Genomic DNA, 22,520 nt, shown 5'->3' on the forward strand with positions numbered 1-22,520 from the left:
ACAAGAAAAATGTATAACAAAGAGAAGGAGGGCCATATGAGTCATGAGACCTTAAACAATATGCCAATATGGAATAAATATATCTAGCATGAGTAGTAAAGAATCATGGCCAACACTATCATGATGAAAGAGATATTTTTTCTTAGCTGCTGAAGAAACGTGGAGAAACAAGCTACTAAACACGTGTTATCTTTTTTTCCGAAGGACGACATGTCCTGACTGGAAGAAGCAATTGCAGACTGTGACGCATGAGGGGAAATTATCTTTTTTCATGGGTGACAGTAGCTTCTTCTTCCAGTCAGGACGTGTCGTCCTTCAGAGAACAAGATAACACGTGTTCAGCAGCCTGTGTCTTTACGTCTCTTTAGCAGTTAAAAAAAATATTTCTTTAATCACCAGAGCACTACCCAAGAATCATATGGATTTTGCACCGCATAGAAGGATATTTATACATCCATTGCATCTCAAAAAAATTGCATTATACCTAATAAAATTGTAACTAGATACATGAACAAATTAATTATAAAGTCAAAAGGGATTCAGATTTTCATTATTATGGAAAAAAATAAAGGCTATAATTATAGAAAAAAAATTATTATTTAAAATTAAGAGTATTTAAGGAAAAAAAATAAAGTCTAGAATATTGTTCGGAAGGATTATGAAAAAAATTATTATTGAAAATTGAATTATTTAATTTATTATTCTAATAATATTAATTTAGTTTATAAAAAAATTAGCCATCAAATTAAGTACCAGAATAAATATATTTGTTGTTTAAAAATAACTTTTTTATCGGATTTCAGTGTAGGTTATAAAAAAATAGATTCAAAGTCAGCTAAATTTAATCCAAAAATTTCTTGTCAAACATTTTTTTATGGCACAAAATTTTTTTTAAACAAAATAGTAACGAGTTTAAGACAAAAATTAGAATTCGTTTGGATTTCATTTGAACGTGCATAATAACTTCACACTTATTTGAGACTCGTTTTGAAAAATATTAATTCTATTATAAATTTGTGTATAATCAGCCTCAAATTTTTTTGCTATATTAATTTTAACTACCCTCTAAAATAATCCAAAATATTTCACCCAGATTTATTTGGGATGAAAATAATAATCTATGTAAATTTCGTCTAAATGTGCATCAGTGATTCATACGGATCATAGTTGTCGGAACCGAACCGATGATCGAACCGATCAGGTTACTGGGTCACTGGGTTACTGGTTCAACCGGTGAGTCACTGGTTGAACCGTTTAACCCGGTCCTATATAATAAAAAATAACTAAAAATTTAAAATACATATTTTCACTAATATTTTAAGAATATTAAACTATTTTAAAATAATATGGAACAGAAATAATAAGTATTTTGTTATTTTTATTCTATCATAAATATTTTTATTTTGTTTTTGTATTAAAATAACTATTATTTTTAAATTTCAATAATTTATTAATTAATTTATATCTATTATACTATTATATACTACAAGTATTTATTAAAAATAATATTAATATATATTATATAATTATGAAAAGAAAGAATAAGTGAATTTATAATTATTATTAAATAAAAATATAATTAAAAAGATTGAATTTATAACTAAAATTAAAATAAATTAATAAAAGTAAGTTATTTGATAAAATATATTTTTATATATTATAATTTGCATATAAATGAATTAGAAACATAATAGCCTAGCGTCTCTGTTAGTATTTTAGTTCTCTGAGGACAGGGATTCGAACCCTCCCTCTAACATTTTGAACAAATTTGCATTTTCAATCGGTTCGGTCGGACCGGTCTTGACCGAGTTTGATCGATTTTTAACGGTTCATTCTGGGTCTGACCGGTTCGTACCAGTTCCCTTCTTTACACGGTCTAACTATCGGACTGGACTGGTATAGGGTCCGGTTCACCAGTTTTCCAGTTAAATCGGCCGGTCCGGTCCGGTTTTTACAACTATGATACGAATTTTATGTTAAAAATTTTTAACATTTAATGTAAAAAGATGTTTTTCTTTGGTAAAAGAAAAATTATAAGTAACCAAATCTATGTATAACCAACATGAACAACTTTTCAAAAATTTTCAAAAAATTGTATTTTGAAATTCCCAAAAATTTAGGATTAGGTTCAGAAACACGCGCCATCCAATCTCAACCCTCCAATTGCTTTTCCCCTCGACGTTGTTACCTCTCTTTTCAATTCCTTCCGAGAGCCTTCAAGGTCCATTGCTGCTCCCCTCCCCTCCGACCTTGATCGCCGTGACACTGCGCCTCTCCATGCAACACCTCGTCTCATGATCCGCACACCTTACCCTACAATTTCACGTGTCGTGATGTGCACCCCATGCAATTTCTTGTCCTGCTGCAATGCGCTCCCTTGTAATTTGCCATCATGCATATTCACTAATCAAAATTCATAAAAAAAAAAACAATAATGCTCTAATAATATCTCCATCCCTATGTTAGTTTCTGTTTGTGAAACCATGGCTTCGATGACAAAAAAGAGCTTCACGTTCTGTTGGTGGCGTTTTTAGCGCACAACAACATCAACCCAATCCCAGGTTCACCAAAAGACTCTTAGCAAGAGGCCTTGACATCATACTTGCTACCTGCGAACTTTTTTCTAAATTTTGGATGATTCTTTTTACAAGTTTTAGATGTTTCTTTCTCCTAGATTTCGGATGTGTTTATATTATATATCTTTTATGTTTCTTTTTCTTATATTTTGGACGTTTCTTCATTTTAGGTTTTGGATAATTCTTTTTTAATAGTTTTATATGTTTCTTTTCTTAGTTCTCAGATGCTCTTTTTTCAATAATTTTGGATGTCTTGTTTTATTAGGTTTAGAATTTTTTTTAAATACTTTTGGATATCTCACTTTTCTTAGATTTTGGATATTTCTATATTCAAAAGTGATGCGTTCTTTTTTACTGTAATTGAAAAGTTTTCGATAATTTTTTACAATGATTTTGGATGTTTCTTTTTTTTGTGCTTGTTTTTTTTTTTTGTTATATGTTTTGAATGTAATTTTTCTTTTGTTTTGATTTTGATGTTTTTTTTAGGATTTGAATGATTTTTTTGAATAGTTTTAGATGTTTCTTTTCTTAGTTTTCAAATGTTCTTTTTATAATAATTTTAGATGTCTCATTTTATTAGGTTTTGGATTTTTAAAATTATTTTGGATATCTCTTTTGTTAGTTTTTGAATTTTTTAAAATTATTTTAGGTATCTCTTTTGTTAGGTTTTGGATGTTTCTATATCCAAAAATGATGCTTCTTCTTTACCCTAAGTAAAAGAGTTTTGGATAATCTTTTACAATAATTTTAGGTATTTTTTTTTGTTATATTTTGGATGTTTATTTTTATTTTTTGTGGTTGCCTATTTTACTGTGAATGAAATTGAAAGTGAAATTAAGGTTGACTCTGGAATTGGGGTACTATTTTTTCATAAATAGACACCTTTTTTCACTAGTTAACTGCACTTTTAGTTAATTATCTAGCAGAATTGTTTGTAAAATTATTATGATTCATAATGTCTCCTGATTTATGTATTTTTGACATAGTACTATGAAAAATATTTAGAGATCCATAGCAAATACAGAAAACAATTGTTTTTCACTATGATGAAAAATTTAAAAATGATGAAAGGAGATCAACAATTTATGGGGTTGGAGAAGATACTCTTGATGTCATTGGTAATTGTTAACGGAAAATATTAATCCTTTAACGAAAGGAGAAATACGATTAATTTTAAATTTTTATGGATTAATTTAATTGAAAAAATTTTGAGAATAAATTCAATGGACAAATTATTTTTTAGTGACTAAATTTACTATTAAATCTATGAATTAAATAGATAGCGTGTCAATCGTAAAAAGTTTAAATTTATTCACAAAATACACTGGTTACAAACTTATTCGTTCTAGAAACATAGATGATTTACGTTACATGTTAAGAGTATATCTTTTTGCCCTTATCATTTGAATTCCATTTTTATATTCAAATTTCTTTTAATGTTCAAATCTTTGTCCGATCCATGTGTAATCTTTTAAACTTTGAAAAAAAAAATACATCCTTATTAATACTTTGGAATTTTGTACAGTTTAAGGTTTGTTTTGAATAAATCTATTTATTTGTCTAACTTTGGAATAAATACTTGACAGATGTAGTTGGATCCGAATATCCGATTATTATCCCCTTTGACATATCCCTATTGGTCCATGTGCTATATTTTAATTATTTTAATGTATTTCTTTAATTGATACCCATCATAAGATGTATGTCTAATTATTCTCCTAGACATTAGATCTTTTTCTTTTTAATAGATTAGACAAGTATGCACATCTTTCCATTTTAGATATTATAACATGCTAAATTTATTCGTATTACACATTTACTTACACAACATTTAAGGATTCTCATTATTCACTATTTGATATTTATAAAAAATAGGGTTGCTACACATTCAAGTATTTTTTCATCTAAGTTTATTTAAGTAGGTCCAACACTAACAAAAATCAGCAATTCTATATCATTACCTCATATCCTCACCCGAAGCAAGTGAAATCACTTCACTACGTCCACCCAAGGAGCTCAAATTATCTCTTTCAATAATCATCAAATTAAAATTAATCATATTATTACTCCATCTCAACAAGAACAACCCTCAGCATCAACCGACACCAGCATGAGGGACCTCTCAGTTGTACAAACACGAGCAATACAGACAAGTAATACACAATAAGGTAAAAGTAGAACAAGTAGCACATAATCAGGTAACATAGCATATATGATATAGCAATCCAAAACAAATAGGCAAACCCAAACAATTCAAACTTATGCAAATGATGTATGCATGCCCTATGGCTGATGATATAATCTGTCGATTATATAGCCAACACGACACGTCCTAGTAGCTAACCATGGACAGAAACACCCATGCGGAGCAGGTGGGCTTGAGCTACAACCTCTTTGCTACTACCCGATTAACCCAGAGCCAGTGAAACAACCACTACTGTGGCTACTACCCAGGCTGGTGTTTAAAAGCTCAACCTTGAGCGAGTGGAATCACCACTACTGCCGCTACTACCCAGGTGTCACAATCTCTGACCTGGAGCAAGTGGGACGAACCACAACCATTGCTACTTCCCAGGATCTCAAAACATACATTCATTCAGTTTAAAATCAATGATCATTGTTATCAAATCTCAAACATTAACCTGGAGCAAGCGGGACGAACCACAACCCTTGCTACTACCCGGGTATCACAAATACACAATCATTCATAATCATTCTTCATTATTACCAATTCTCAAATAATGACCCGGAGCAAGCAGGATGAACTATGACCCTTGCTACTACCCAGGTATCACAGACATACATTCATTCAAAACTCCATAATTAAACTCATTTATCATAATTCTCCTTTCCCATCTCATACCGCCGGAGCAAGCGGACAATGCCACTGCCTACTATCCGGGGTCACACATCACATTCGACATTTTTCATCATTATTCATTTACCACATTTGATCATTAATCATATACATATACATATTCAGCCATAATTCAATTCTTATCACAGCCATCCGGCTCATACTATACACAACACTTCCACCATCATCCTCAGCAACTCATACAATCATCATTACTCATCATTCATCATTGATTCTCACTTTACTTCACTCACAAGTTACCACATGTCCCAGCTTCTTTTCATTATTAGGCATATTATAAAAATTTAGGACTTAAAGGATGAAAATGGAGGCTTAAAAGTCTGAAATTCGGCATTAAAAACTCAAAAATCACTTTTTGCTGAAAACGGGGTCACGCGTGCGCGTTGCCCACGCACACGCGTGGAAGGCGGAAAAATAAAGTGACGCATGAGCGTCGCCCATGCGCACGCATGGAAAGTAGAGGTAGGGTGACACATGCCTGTCAGCCACGCATACGCATGGAGGCGTTTTGTGCTCCTCGCACAAAACCAACACACTACCATCACAACTCTCTGGAATTTGTACCACGCACCTGCATCAATACAGCGTCGAGTACGCGTCGGCCAGGCACATGCATGAGAGAGTAAAAATCGTGAGTGATGCGTGTGCATCGGCCATGCGTGCGCATCGGAGTACGTTTTACCAAAAATTTTACTAAGTTTAAAAAGCAGCAGGATTACATTTTCAAACCCCAAACTTCTGATGGGCATAACTTTTTGGTTTCGTATCATTTTCCACCCATTCTTCGAACGGCATAAACATCTCGGATCCAATGTTATTTCTAAACAAGTTTGATACAAATCGGGAATCCAGAGACCAAGTTATGCTCCGTCAAAGTAGGCTAAAATCATAATTTTCATAAAAACTAACAAAACCAAATTTTCAACACAAACCAATTTCAAACCTTTTCAAAACCAACCAAAACTTACCAAATCAACCTCAAGCCTCCTCAACTCATATTTTCAACATTCTCATTAAATTCACAATCCACCATTTTGACCAATCTCAATTAAATAACTTAATTTCAAACAAAATACCATATCATATATTTCATTCCACATCTCAAGTTCCAACAATACCAATTCCATCAACCCCCAATACATATAAATCCATGTTATCATATACAACTCACGTGCATTATCAACAAAGACATCAATTTATCCTTCAACACCAATAAACACATAATCCATACAATCCCTTGTAACCAAATAACAACAATTACAATTCCCTTCAATCTCAATGACATCACACAATACACACATCACTTACCTTCCTTACCTCTTTCCGGCCTCCTGCCCAAAATTCACGACCTCCGACCCAAAATTCACGACCTCCGGCCCAAATTCACAATTTAAATGCATATTCCACAAACTAATATTCATTATCCAATTTATCGATTTCTCAACACACCAAACATACAAATTCACACAATTCTCAACCCAATCATTAATTTACATTGCATATCAACTATACATTTTAGTACCAACCATTTACACAATCCAAACTTAATCATAGGGGCATCTAGCCTAGGAATTCTCATTACACCACACGATACTTAAATGAAACTTAAACCGTACCTCTTGGAGCCAAGCCAATTGAACCTCTTCTTTAGAAGTCTCCACCAACCCTTAGCTCCAAGTCTCACCAAAGCCCCACAAGCAATATCAATCTTCCAATTGTGCACCAAAATCACCTAATACTCTAACATAATCAATTTTCACACTTAAAATCAACCTAGGGTTCATGAAATTGATAAATCACAAGGGTTGAAGGGTTTTTTAGCTTAACTCACTGTACTTTATGATGAATATCACCAATGGCTCATACTAGAGCACCCCTAAATAACCAAAATCACAAGATTTCCTCAAAACCCAAACCAAATTCGAATTTAAAGAGAAAAACGAAAACTGGGCAGAGGACAGTAGAATACTCATCACAAAACTTATATAGAATTGTAGAGGATGAGAAGAGTGACACGTGGTCGCAAACGGCTCGTCAACCGGAGTTTCAGATCAAAAGTTATGGTGATTTGAAGTTTGGAAAGCTAGGTTTTCTTTCTCTCTTCTCTCTATCCGCCCCACACCCTTTCTTTATGGTAAATGAGCTGAAATGCTCATAACTAATGTTTATATGTTGGGTCTTGGGCCCACTTAGCCCGGTTCACTTGGTTTAGTCCGTTGGCCCAATTTTGGGCCAAAACCTTTAAGATTAGAGTTTTAAATCGTATTTTAAATATTTCTAGCTTCCCAAATTATAAATTCTTATTTCTTAAAATTATTCACTTCTAATTGATTTTCTCAACCACAATACCGGACAGATCGCAGCCGGCACTGCCGGTCAAATTTCCAGTGCGTATTTTTATTCAAAAAACTATGTTTTCCGACTCAGAAAAATTCACTGAGTCCAAATATCATATTTAAATTATCACATTACGATTGCTAAATTTTATAACCATATTCGCTCTTATTTTAATTTATTATTTTATTAATTACGGTTTGACCGAATTTTACAAACCTCGCAAGATCTTCAGTTGAAAAACAACACCACATGTAGGCGGTAAACTACCATGAACCCCACACAACATCCTCTTTTAGAAATATGTAGGCGGTACACCACCACGAACCCCACATACATCTCGACACTGGGCAAGCGGTAAACCACCACGAACCTTGCCAGGTCAAAGCTCAAAACAATTTCATTTTTATTTGAAAACCAACATCACTCCTTATAATCTTTTTCAAAACCCCCAAAACCACCTTATAAAAAAACAAGTTCTTCTTTCATACAAAACCCAATTCTTACTTAACCAAGATTTCTTTTTCCAAACCAACTTCAAGACTATTTCAGATTAAAACCTTTTTCAAAATGCTAAGAGAACCATCTATTAATTAAAGCTCATGGCAGGGTCTCGAGACTTTAGGGAGGATGATAACCAATCTCGTTCTTTAAAATTATTAAACTCCTTGAATCATAATTCCTTAAAATGTAGTTCTTTCGTCAAACTCAAAACGTAAAACTTTTCTTAATAAATCAAACTCAAAACATAAAGCCTTTCTTAATAAGTCAAAACTCAAAATATAATCCTTTCTAAATAAATCACATTCAAAACATAAAGTTGTTCTTAATAATTCAAACCCAAACATAAATCTTTTCTTACTAAATCAAATCTAAGGTATAACCCTTTCTATTAATAGTTCAAACTCAAAACATAAATCTTTTCTCAATAAAGCTCAAAACATTATTCTTTCATTAATAAATCAAACTTAAAGCATAGTTCTTTTTGTAATAAATGGAAATCAAATAATATAATTCCTAAATCAAATTTTATTTTTAAGTAGTTCTTTAAACAAAGTCTCAGAGTTTCATAAAATTTCGGCAACACCTCCCCTAAAACTCGGACTTTCGCCACCCTTCAAGGGTCCTAACCAAACCAAACCAAATGCCTATCAATCATTTAAATCACTTTCAAATTCTCAGAATCGTTTCCAACAGATCAACAAAACCCATTCCCAATATCTCAAATAATTTCAAATGCCAATTCATTTTCACCATCAAATTAAACCCCAAACCAAGAAAAATCATTTTACATAGTATTTAATCAAACCAACTTTCTAATTTAATAATAAGAAGCAGCCACAGCCCAATCATCATCATAATAACCTGAATCCAAGTATAAAGTCCGACTAAACATCTTCAATTAATCAGTAAATCATTCAAACTCGCGTTTACATTCATTCAAGGTAACTCAACTCAATTCATAAGACTTACGAAATCATAAAAACGTATTTTTCATATTAATATCAACTTAAACACTTCTCGATAGTAAATTAAGTTTATAAAATTGCCCCTACCTCAACTCGTCGAAACCATAACCCAACCGCATCAACGGAACTTTTTCTCTCAACCCAAAACCAATGGCAACCGAAACCTCAGCCTCTGATTACTTTCGCAACAATCACAGCAACTTAAAAGCGACGTGCAACGCTCAGAACATGAACCTACGTTAACAAACCTCAGAGTTTATAACCAAACATAACAGAATACTAACGCATGGGTTTTCGAAACATAAACATTTACTATAGTAACAAAACAAAGAAACCGAAACCCCGAATCAACCCGGTAGCAGCTCCAGCAATAACCTCAAGTGACAGCGGCGAGCAAGAACCCTGGTGACGGCGACTGTAACAATCACGTAGCATCAGCAATCCTCTTGGAATCCAAAAGAACAGAAACCAAACTTAAAACCGTTACCGGCAGTGGTCATCGGCGACGGCAGCGGGGTTCTCCGGCGCAGAAGCTTGGCGGCGCACCCCATCAGCAGCGACGAGGCTCGTGATAGCAGCTAGGCATAGCGGTAAGGACAGCTACGCGATGGTTCTTCTCCTCCGACGCGGCTGTCTCTCCTTCTCGCGACAACGCCGGCGACGTTGGTAGCGTGCAGACTGGCGATGACTCTTCACGGACGGCAACTGGGTGGCGCGACTACTTCCCGATCGCGGTTCTCTCTCTCACCTCAGATCTATTCCACGATGACGATGGCTTCACTGACAGCAGCGGCGATGACGGCACAATGGCGACGGTGCAGGGATGGCAGCGTGACTCCCTCTCCTCGTAGCTCTCTCCGCGAATGCTCTCTCTCTTCCCTCCTCCTCTCTCCTTCCTTCCCGTTCCCGCGGCATGTGTGTTGTTGGTGTGTGTGTGTGTGAGCCGTGGGTGAGAGGGGGTAGGGTAGCTAGGTTAAGGTTTGATCAAATCAGGATTAGGTTTAGATGAAAAATAGGGTTTGATTTGGGGATTTTCAGGTTTAATTACAGTAGGAAAATTTGAATAAAATTGAGGCATAGGATATTAATTTAAACTCAAATTAATTTTTTAAAAATTATTTAAAAATTTTATTTGCTGTACCAAAATACTAATTAATTAAAAATTAAATACTTTAATTGAAATTATAAGATAATAAGATTAATTTCTTTTATTTTTAAACTTAAAGTATTGAACTATAAAAATATGGACTATTTAAATTAAATTATATAAAATTCTTATTATTTCATAACTACTAACATTATAATTTAAATATAAAAAATAAATCAATAATTATAAAATTAGATAAGAATCTTAATCTATTTCAAATTCAATTAATCAAAACTTGCTTTAAATATTCTTTAATAAAGTAATTTCTGAAATTAAAGCTAGAAATAAATAATTGATATTGAAATTAGTTTAGAATAAACTTTTTCAAAAGTTCTGGGTCTTACAAAATAATTATATAATTTTAGATATAATAAATTTGTAATTAGAGAATTATTTTTATAAAATTATGAAGGTTATGTTATATAAAATATTTATAATAAATTATAAAAAAATTCTAAACGGTCTCTCACAATTATTCTGAAAGACAATGAGACTCCCAACAAAAAAAATGCTTTCCGATTTTTTATCTTTAATTCCGTGAGACTCTTTAGCCCTTCTGTAAACGACCTCTCTTTGGACTTAACAGAGCATGTCTATGTGACATGATAAACTACTGATCTATCTGTTAAGTACCAGCCTGGATTAATAGATTTTTTGAGGGGATCTTATTGTCTTTTAGGATAATTATCAATGATTGTTTAAGATTTTTTATTTTTCAAATACATTGATTAAATTTGTTGCATAAAAATTGAAAAATATTACTAATTTTTTTATTTTGATTTTACTTATAAAAATTGAATAAAGGATATATCATTTTAATCTTTTCACTCTGACTTAGAAAAATTATTAACATATTGTATTATTAAGATTATGTTAAGTCTTAGGTATATTCAATTTAAATTGAACATCATAATTCATATAAAACTCATTTATTATTAACTATTGATTGAATTATTAGAACAAGTGCATATTCTATTTTATAACAGATAATAAAAAATTAACATAAAATTATCTAAAATTGATACAATAAATAAGAATATTTATATATTATTATTATAATTTAATCCCCAGAACGACTTACCGTAAATTATTTATTCAATTTTCATTATTTTTTACAATTCTAATCTAAGCAGAATGATTAGTATTCTGTAACATTCTTACTATTAATTAGAATATCACATTTTTTGCTGCACCACTCTGATAGAAAGGAATATTATCTATATACTGAATAATAAAATATGATTCTTTAACTCTCAAAACCGTATCGCTGTTTTCTTTGGGAAACCGTAAGATATTTTTCACCTTTTACAAACATGCATATATAAACAAAACTTCTTATACAAGAAACATACAAATATTATATACATATATCATTACAATCACGACTCCTATCCTTCTTATAAGAACATAATGATAAGGCGAGGAAAAACTATAACTAATATATATATATATATATATAAACAGAAATAGCACGGCTAAGGACTCAGTAAAAACTTCATTCGTGAGAGAGAGCGCCAGTGGTGACAATAGCTTCAATGCGGTAGTGGCAGTCACTTTAAGGACAGAGAGAATGTAAAAAAAAATGGAGATTAGGGTGCAGTATGTTGTGGAGGCAGGCACAATGTGAGTTGTTAGGGTGCGGTTAGGACATTGAAATGACGAGTACCAAGAGCTCTGCAGTGGCGGCTGGATGAAGGTTGTTGATGGAGGTGGTAGCTAGGTGGGGAGGGGAGAAGGTTTTGGGGGAAGGGTTATTTTCAGAAGTGAAGGAGAGAGGATGACAAATTCGATTTAAATAAGGTCATTATCGTTGGTATTACCATCGAATTTATTCTACAGTAATATGGAACGTTGAAGCATTTTTAAATTGGGGTTTTTGTCGAATAAAAATTAAGACTTGGTGCCAACTTATTTAATTACGCCCATAATTTTTTTGTGGAATTTCCATCCGAATTACTTGTCCGATAGTAACTTTTGGTGAAATACCAAAATTCATCATTTCTGTTCTCTGTGGCGATTCTAAATCTGATAGAAATTTCATTCAGAATTTTTTCCAATAGTAAATCCATCGGTACTAGGTTTAATTAGTTCAGTAAGCAATTAAATTGGTTCTAAATTTTGTTCTAAATTTCATTCTAAAGTACATTTAATTAAGTTTTTTCACAATTAGTTTAGTAAGCAATTAAATTGGTTCTCAAGAAATTTTAGAACAAAATTTATTACTTTAAAAAGTTTCGAGAATGACTACAAGACAAAATATTTGGTTTTTGAAGAGTGATTAATTTGTCTTATCATGGCATATTTTTTATAACTTAATTATCTTGTAATAAAATTTATTTAAGAATCTAATTATTCTACACATATTAAAAATTTTAATAAAAGCCAAAGAAAAACCGAAATCTATCTAAGCGAAATAATTCTCATTAACTTTTAAATAGAAATTGTTGGAGATCAAATTATATAATATAAAATTTACTAAGGATCCCTTTAAATTATTATTCTTTAGATAAAGCGTTTGATTTTCAATAAGAGAAATAAAAACATACATCATTTGTACACACCAAAGCAAAATAATAAATACAATTATATTATGACTTATATATTATACACTTGGATAAATCGCAAAGAACAATCAACCAATTAGCTTGTATTTTAAATATGTGATTGTTAGATTTTAAATATGTAATATTAAATTCTTGAATAAAGAAATTAGTTTTCCGATTAATTATTGACATAGATTTTTGTTGTTCCTCTAATAAATTCTTTTTTTGATTAATTACTGACAGAGATTTCCGTTGTCACTCTAACAAAATAATCTAATTACATAGCAAACTCAAGAAGACATTTCCAGATTTACATTCTCAATAAGAAAAAAATGATAATAGTAAAACCTTGAATGGCAACCCAAACCTCATAATAATGAACATTCTTTTGTTCTCATTCTTTTGAGCAATCCCACCAACATATGTATGTGCATGCGCCTTAGATGAATGTGTTCCGATGAAACATTCAAATTATGCACAATTTGATGTCCCTTTCAATGAAGCAATGCAGGTAGTCGTGTTGCCCAAAACATTCACAAAAAGTATGTTTAACAAATATTATAATAAAATTTTTTGGTACTTTATTGAGTTGATATGTAGATCTACAATGATCTTTTTTAAAGACATAGTACATATATAAAACAGAAAAAATGTATAACGAAGAGAAGGAGCGCCATATGAGTCATGAGACCTTAAACAATATGGAATAAATATATCTAGCATGAGTAGTAAAGAATCATGGCCAATACTATCATGATAAAAGAGATATTTTTCTTCAGCTACTGAAGAAACGTGGAAAAACAAGCTACTAAACACGTGTTATCTTTTTTTCCGAAGGACGACACATCCTGACTGGAAGAAACAACTGCAGACTGTGGCGAATGAGGGGAAATTATCTTTTTTCATGGGTCACAGTCTGCAACTTCTTCTTCCTGTCAGGACGCGCCGTCCTTCAGAAAACAAGATAACATGTATTCAGCAGCCTGTGTCTTTACGTCTCTTCAGCAGCTAAAGAAAAATATCTCTTTCATCATGATAGTATTGGCCATGATTCTTTACTACTCATGCTAGATATAAAAAAAATAGTTCTTTCATCATTGTAGCACTACCCAAGAATCATATGGATTTTGCACCGCATAGAAGGATATTTATACATCCATTGCATCTCAAACAAATTGCATTATACCTAAATAAATTGTAACTAGATACATGAACACATTAATTATAAAGTCAAAAGGGATTCATATTTTCATTATTATGGAAAAAAATAAAGGCTAGAATTATAGAAAAAAATTATTATTTAAAATTAAGAGTATTTAAGGAAAAAAATAAAGTCTAGAATGTTGTTCGGAAGAATTATGAAAAAAATTATTGTTGAAAATTGAATTATTTAATTTATTATTATCTAATCATATTAATTTAGTTTATAAAAAATTAGCCATTAAATTAAGTACCAAATAAATATATTTGTTGTTTAAAAATAACTTTTTTATCGAATTTCGGTGTAGGTTATAAAAAAATAGATTCAAACTCAGCTAAATTTAATCCAAAAATTTCTTGTCAAACATTTTTTTATGGCACAAAAATTTTTTTAAACAAAATAGTAATGAGTTTAAGACAAAAATTAGAATTCGTTTGTATTTCATTTGAGCGTGCATAATAACTTCACACTTATTTGAGACTCGTTTTGAAAAATGTTAATTCTATTATAAATTTGTGTATAATCAGCCTCAAATTTTTTGCTATATTAGTTTTAACTACCCTCTAAAATAATCCAAAATATTTTACCCAGATTTATTTGGGACGAAAATAATAATCTATGTAAATTTCATCTAAATGCGCGTCAGTAATTCGTACGGATTTTAGGTTAAAAATTTTTAACATTTAATGTAGAAAGATGTTTTTCTTTGGTAAAATAAAAATTATAAGTAACCAACTCTATGTATAACCAACATGAACAACTTTTCAAAAATGTTTAAAAACTTGTATTTTGAAATTCCCAAAAATTTAGGATTAGGTTCAGAAACACGCGCCATCCAATCTCAACCCCTATTGTGACCTCCCCCTCCAATTGCTTTTCCCCGCGACGCTATTACCTCTTTTTTCAATTCCTTCCGAGAGCCTTCAAGGTCCATTATTGCTCGCGCGCTGTTGCATTCTCTTCCTGACTCTTCTCTCTGCGGCACCGCGCCCCTCCCCTTTGACCTTGATCGACGTGACGCTGTGCCTTTCCATGCAACACCTCGTATCGGGATGCGCACACCCTACCCTACAATTTCTCATGACGTGATGTGCACCCCTTGCAATTTCTTGTCCTGCTATAACGCCCTCCCTTATAATTTGTCATCCTGCATATTCACTAATCAAAATTCATAAAAAAAAAAACAATAACGCTCTAATAATATCTCCAACCCTATGTTACTTTCTCTTTGTGAAACCATGGCTTCTGATGGTTATCAGTGGCTAAGAGAAAGGGGGTTGAATCTTAGCCCCATTTTTTTCCTTATTAACACTTGCTGGTTTTTCAAATAACTTCTGGAGATTTTTTGCTTTTTGTCTCGTACCTAGCCACGAGACCTTTTCTTTTTATCTTGTAACCAGGCAAGAGATATTTTTCAGTTTTATCTCCTATGCAGCAGAAACAGAAATGCAGTAGAAGAGAGAGAGAGAATCACACCACGAAGTATCCTGGTTCAGCTGCCAAGTGCAATGCAGCCTACATCCAGTCTCCATCACAACAATGATGGAATTTCACTATAATCATCATGATTACATACACCAATTCTCCCTAGGAACTACCCTTCCTATCTGGGACAAGTCCAGAATCTAACCCCAATCCTGAACTTGACTTGGTTACCTACCAAGCTTTCAACTGCTAAGTGCTAACCCAACTTGCAAGGGAATTCCCACAGAATCATGAAACACAACACAGATGTACAAAGGACCTCTAGGACATTTATGGCTTTTTCTTTTAATTTTGTATACTCTTCTTTTTTCACTCTATGGATTTTTCTTACAAACCTCATTGTTTGCCTTTTTCCATGAGACTCAAGATAGACAAAACTAAACAGAAAAATTACAAAATAAAAACATTGAAGGAGAAGAACTTCTGTTAGCTTGGGTAGCTATGAGAACTCTGTTCTTTCACTCTTTTCTCCTTGCTTCAAACCCTATCTGTTCTCCCTTATTTATAGAAGGGGAAGCCTCCAAGTTGAAACTGTTGAACCGAGCCAACTTCTTATTTTTCACACAAAAACCGGTTCGGCCAAAGAGAGGAGAGAGGAAACCGAATGCTATAACCAATATGCAATTACCTCTGTGTCATCCCTTCTCACCAAGATCTATCAATCCGGGCCTTCCATCTTGACTTGCTCCCCAAGAAGGATTCCTAGCCCCTTGATGAGTCCTTGATTGCTTGACAGCTCCTCCTGTTCTTATCTCCTGCCTCATCTTTCACGTAGCTACAATAGCTACCTCCTGTAGTGGTTGAGCAAAAGTAGAAACGAACCATGCTTCCAAGTGATCTTCTTCCTCTGGCCGAGATGGATTTCTTCCATTTTTGGGTATGGAAGGCTTGAGACTTCCTCACCACTTCTTACCATAAGTGGCAAAGATCTCAGCCACACCATACTGTAGATTTTCTTTTTCTTACCGCCATCATCACAATGGCTTCATGCTTGAGCCTAGCTTCTTCTACCTGCTTCTGATAGCTTGTGCTTTCTTCCATTTTTCTTGTGAAGTGACCGAAATTGATGAGAGAAGAGAGAGAAGAGAGAGAATGCTTTCAAGGAAAATAAAGAAGGAAATAAAATCAATTATACTTAATTAAAACCCACTTCCCTCTTTCATAGTAACGTGTGAAGCAATAATAGCAATCACATCAATTTCAAACTTTCTCTCTCATGTTACCAATGTCTGCATTAACTTCATTTAATCAAATTTTGAATTCCATCAAATGAAGGGTGTGGTAACCGTGGAAGCATACAACATTTGCTTTCTCTCTTCTTCAAATTTTCAGACCTAGACTTAATGAACTTGTAGCAAAAATTAATTTGGGCTTTGTTCAACAACATCTGGCCCAATTATGCATAACAATGATTCAGCCAATGTATTAAGCATTTTTGCATAGGACTGAATTTTAACTTTCCATTGGGCTTGTTATTTTTCGGTCCAAAGCACAATCTGTATAACAAAATTATTAATTAACACATGTTAATTAAAATTCAAATTAATAATTTCGTAATTAATTATTTTAATAATGTTTGATCATCATCAAATTAAATTAGAGTTTTCCAAAGAAGATTATGATTTGACAACTACTCCTTCCTAGAAGATTTGATATGACAACCTCCCAAAAAAATATGATTAACAATTGGAGAACTCAAAACGGGCCAGGGTTATGAATGAAGTCAAAGAAGATTAGGTGGGGCCCATGATCATTAATATCCAAATCAGTCTCCCCCTGTATCATGGCCAGTTCATCACGTCCTCAAATTTGTCTCCTGTTTACCTACGAGACAAAACCAACAGATTCATCAAAATTCACAAATTATCAACAGAATTCAAATTCACCATACCCAAGGTATTCCTTAACGAACAGAATCTATCCTCACACAAAGGTTTAGTGAATATATCAACAAGTTGTTCTTCAGATTTCACAAATTGAATATCAATAGTACCTTTTTGCACATGTTCTCTAATAAAATGATATCTAATTTCAATGTGCTTAGTTCTAGAGTGCAACACAGGATTTTTAGAGATGTTTATAGCACTCATATTATCACAAAACAAAGAAATACTATTGATTTTCAATTTATAATCCTCCAACTGAGTTTTTAACCAAATTAATTGTGAACAACAAGCAGAGACAGATATATATTCAGCTTCGGCTCTGGATAGAGCTACTGTGGCTTATTTCTTGCTTGACCACATATTTAGTGAGCTTCTAAGGAAGCAACACATTCCGGAGGTGCTCCTTCTTTCCACCCGATCTCCCGCATAATCTGCATCACAAAACCCTACTGCACAAAAATCATCATATTTTGGATACCATAAGCCATAATCGCACGTTCCCTTAATGTATCTAATGATTCTTTTGATGGCTGAAAGGTGGGATTCTTTTAGGTGAGATTGAAATCTTGAACATACACCCACACTTTGAACAATGTCTGGTCTAGAGGAGGTAAGATACATGAGTGAACCTATCATTCCTCTATACCATGTTTCATCCACTTCTTTGCCATCATCATCCTTTTCAAGCTTAGTCTAGATTTGTTTTCATTATTGCAGTTATGAATTCCCAGAATCAGTTATTATTAAAAACATATAACAGCAAAAAAACAAAAATAATCTAATCCTTTGATACTTTATTGACTTGATATGATGATCAATTTGAAGATCATTATAGTTGAAAGTTGTATATGCAGGTAGGGCAGTGAATGACGATTGGAACAAACATCTAACATGGTGATCAATATTTTTTCATATGAACCCTTGATGATGACCCCCCTAAAACAGTTTGTATTTATATATGCATTTCGTATTAAATATATTGTATTTTGTAAGACCCAGGATTTTCAAATAAATCTTATTATGAGTTAATTTTAATTTATTTATTCATGAGAAATTTTATTTTCAGAAATTATTTTTATTAAAGTTAATTAAATTAGATTTTGATAATTAATTAGAATTTTACCTAATTTTATAATTATTGAATTATTTTCTATATTTAAATTATAAAATTAGTAGTTATGGAATGACAAGAATTTTTATGTGATTTAATTCAAATAATTGATATTTCTATGATTTAATACTTCAAGTTTTAGGAATAAAGAAAATTAATCTTATTATCTTATAAATTCAATTAAAGAATTTGATTTCAAACTAATTAGTATTTTAAATAGAACAAATGATATATTTTAAAATAGTTTTCAAGATTAAATTAGATTTCAAATTAAAAATTTATACCCTAATTTGATTAAAATTAACCAAATCCAAATTAAACCCAAAAACCCCCAATTTTATACACAAACTCTAATTTACTACCCTAACCCACCCTCACTCTTCTCTCAGCATAGCTGCCCTTTCCCCAAAACATTTACCCTAACCTTTTCCCTAAAACATTTACCCTAACCTTTACCAGCTTCAGACAAAAAGAAAGGAAAGAAAGAAAAAAAAAGAAGAAAAGAAAGGGAAGAGAGAAGGAGGGGGGGGAACTGACCGGGGAAGAGGGGAAGAGAGAGTGAGACCCGAGAGAGAGCTGAATGGGAAGAGAGGGAAGGAGACTACGCCGCTGCCGCTGCCCAACCGTGTCACTGCCGTCCCGTGGAGCTGTTGCTGGACTATCGCGCACGAGGAACCTGTGCTGTTGCCGCTATCACCGTCGCGAAGGAAGGAGCTCAGAGGAGAGAAAGACTGTGCGATGCTGAGGGAGGAGGATGCGGGCCGGTGCCGCGAGGAGGAGCGCGACCCGCTGCACAAAACTGCGCCGCTGTGTGCGGCTGCCGTCGCTGAGCTCCCATGGCTGCCGCCGGCAAGATTCGAAGAAAAAGATGCTCGAGGAGAGAGAGAGATTAACGGAAGGAGTTCTGTTCGCGCGGCTGTGCCTCCACTGCCTTTTGATGAGCGGATAATTTATACGCTTTTTGGCATTATTTCTAGTATGTTTTAGTTAGTTTTTATTATGTTTTTATTTAAAAATCACATTTCTAGACTTTACTATGATTTTCTGTATTTTTCTGTGATTTCAGGTATTTTCTGGCTAAAATTGAGGGACCTGAGCAAAAATCTGATTCAGAGGCTGAAAAAGGACTGCAGATGCTGTTGGATTCTGACCTCCCTGCACTCTAAGTGGATTTTCTGGAGCTACAAAAGCCCAATTGGCACGCTCATAATTGCGTTGGAAAGTAGACATCCTGGGCTTTCCAGCAATATATAATAGTTCATACTTTGCTCGAGATTTGATGGCCCAAACAGGCGTTCCAAGTCAGCTCAAGAATTCTGGCGTTTAACGCCAGAACTGGCACAAAAGCTGGAGTTAAACGCCCAAACTGGCACAAAAGCTGGTGTTTAACTCCAAGAAAAGTCTCTACACATGGAAGCTTCAATGCTCAGCCCAAGCACACACCAAGTGGGCCTGGAAGAAGATTTCTGCATTAATTACTTATTTCTGTAAACCCTAGGCTACTAGTTCTCTATAAATAGGACCTTTTACTATTGTATTTTCATCTTGGCTCTTCGGATTCCCTCTTTGGGGCCGAAGCCAATGATCACCATTATCACTTGTATTTTCAACGGTGGAGTTTCTACACACCATAGATTAAGGTGTGGAGCTCTGCTATTCTTCATGAATTAATATAAGTACTATTGTTTTTCTATTCAACTCAAGTCTATTTCTTCTCCAAGATATTCATTCGCACCCAAGAACATGATGAATGTGATGATTATGTGACACTCATCACCATTCTCACCTCTTAACACGTGACGGACAACCACTTCCGTTCTACATGCAAACAAGCTTGAATGTGTATCTCTTGGGTTTCTAATCTAAGATTGGAACCTTCGTGGTATAGGCTAGAATTATTGGCGGCCATTCCTGAGATCCAGAACGTCTAAACCTTGTCTGTGGTATTCTGAGTAGGATCTGGGAAGGGATGACTGTGACGAGCTTCAAACTCACGATTGTTGGGCGTGTGACAGACGCAAAAGGATCAATGGATCCTATTCCAACATGATCGAGAACTGACAGATGATTAGCCGTACGATGACAGCGTGCGTAGAACATTTTCACTGAGAGGACGGGAAGTAGCCATTGACAACGGTGTGCCCAACATAAAGCTTGCCATGGAAAGGAGTATGAATGATTGGAAGAAGGCAATAGGAAAGCAGAGGTTCAGGAGGAACAAAGCATCTTCATATGCTTATCTGAAATTCCTACCAATGAATTACATAAGTATTTCTATCTCTATCTTTATTTTATGTTTTATTTATCTTTAATTATCAATCCTCCATAACCATTTGAATCCGCCTGACTGAGAATTACAAGATGACCATAGCTTGCTTCAAGCCGACAGTCTCTGTAGGATCGACCCTTACTCACGTAAGGTTTATTACTTGGACGACCCAGTGCACTTGCTGGTTAGTTGTGCGGAATTGTGACAAAGTGTGATTCACGTTTGGGAGCTCCAAGTCCTTTGGCGCCATTGTTGATGATCACAATTTCGTGCACCAAGTTTTTGGCGCCGTTGCTGGGAATTGTTCGAGTTTGGACAACTGACGGTTCATCTTGTTGCTTAGATTAGGTACTTTTCTTTTTATTTTTCAGAATTTTTAAGAATGAATTCTAGAGTTTCAAGGTGATGTTCTTATCATCACAAAAGCTGATTGATTCTCATCAATTTAGCTGTTGAATGTAATGTCCTGCTGAAGCTTGACTAGCCATGTCTAATCTTTTTAGACTAAAGCTTTAGACTAACATTGCATGATTCTTGGAATTCTTATTAAAAGTTTTGATTCTCTTTATTTTCTTTTCTATATAAGTTTCGAAAATCACAAAATTTTTTTTATAAAACCATAAAAATAAAAAATATTTTATGTTTCTTATTTGAGTCTAGTATCAATTTTAAATTTGGTGTCAATTGCATGTCTTTATTCTTCTTGCATTTTTCAAATATATGCACTATGTTCTTCATTGATCTTCAAGTTGTAATTGATGATTTACTTGCTCTGATCTTTAAATTCTCTTGTTTTGTGTGTTTTGTTGTTTTTCTTATGCATTCTCAATTTGTTAGAGCCTCTAATACAAAATTTCTAAGTTTGGTGTCTTGCATGCATTGTTCATTTGATCTTAGTTGCATTTTTATTGTTTCTCATCATTTAAAAATTCAAAAAAAAATTTAAATTGTGTCTTTTCAAGTCAATAATACAGATAATTGAAGATTCAGAACATTCAGCAGAGGAATTACACAGAAAAAGCTGGGCGTTCAAAACGCCCAGTGAAAAAGGAAAACTGGCGTTTAAACGCCAGCCAGGGTACCTGGCTGGGCGTTTAACGCCCCAAAAGGTAGGATTTTGGGCGTTAAACGCCAGAATGGATGCCATTCTGGGCGTTTAACGCCAGGAGGACACTAGAGGGAAGATTTTGTTTTTAATTCAAATTTTTTTCACATCTTCATAATTTTTCAAAATCAAATCTTTTTCAAATCATATCTTTTCAATCATATCTTTTCAAAATCAATTTCTTTTCAATTTTTTTATTTATTACTATTTTCGAAAATTCTTTCTACAATTAGTAATTTAATTCAAAATTTTCAAGTTATTACTTGCCTATTAAGAAAGGATCAACAATTTTTATTCTAGAATCATATCTTCTAATTTCTTGTTAGTCAAGTAATCAACTTTAATTTTAAAAATTTCTCTTTTTAATTTGATTTTCAATCATATCTTCTCAATCATATCTTTTCAATCACATCTTTTTCAAAATTAAGTTTCAATCATATCTTTTTGATTTCTAATTTCAAAATCTTTTTCAAAAATCACTTAATTTCTTTCCCAATCTTAATTTTCGAAAAACCT

General features: G+C 33.3%; 1 protein-coding gene across 1 annotated transcript in view; it reads right to left on the reverse strand.

Annotated features, from left to right (window-relative positions):
• LOC148569377 (uncharacterized) overlaps positions 1-22,520 on the reverse strand; it is a 46,755-nt gene that overhangs the window by 5,353 nt on the left and 18,882 nt on the right. The window lies entirely within an intron of this gene.

Source organism: Arachis ipaensis, chromosome B4, assembly GCF_059453495.1.
Source record: "Arachis ipaensis isolate K30076 ecotype BB chromosome B4, ASM5945349v1, whole genome shotgun sequence".
Taxonomy (NCBI): Eukaryota; Viridiplantae; Streptophyta; class Magnoliopsida; order Fabales; family Fabaceae; genus Arachis; species Arachis ipaensis.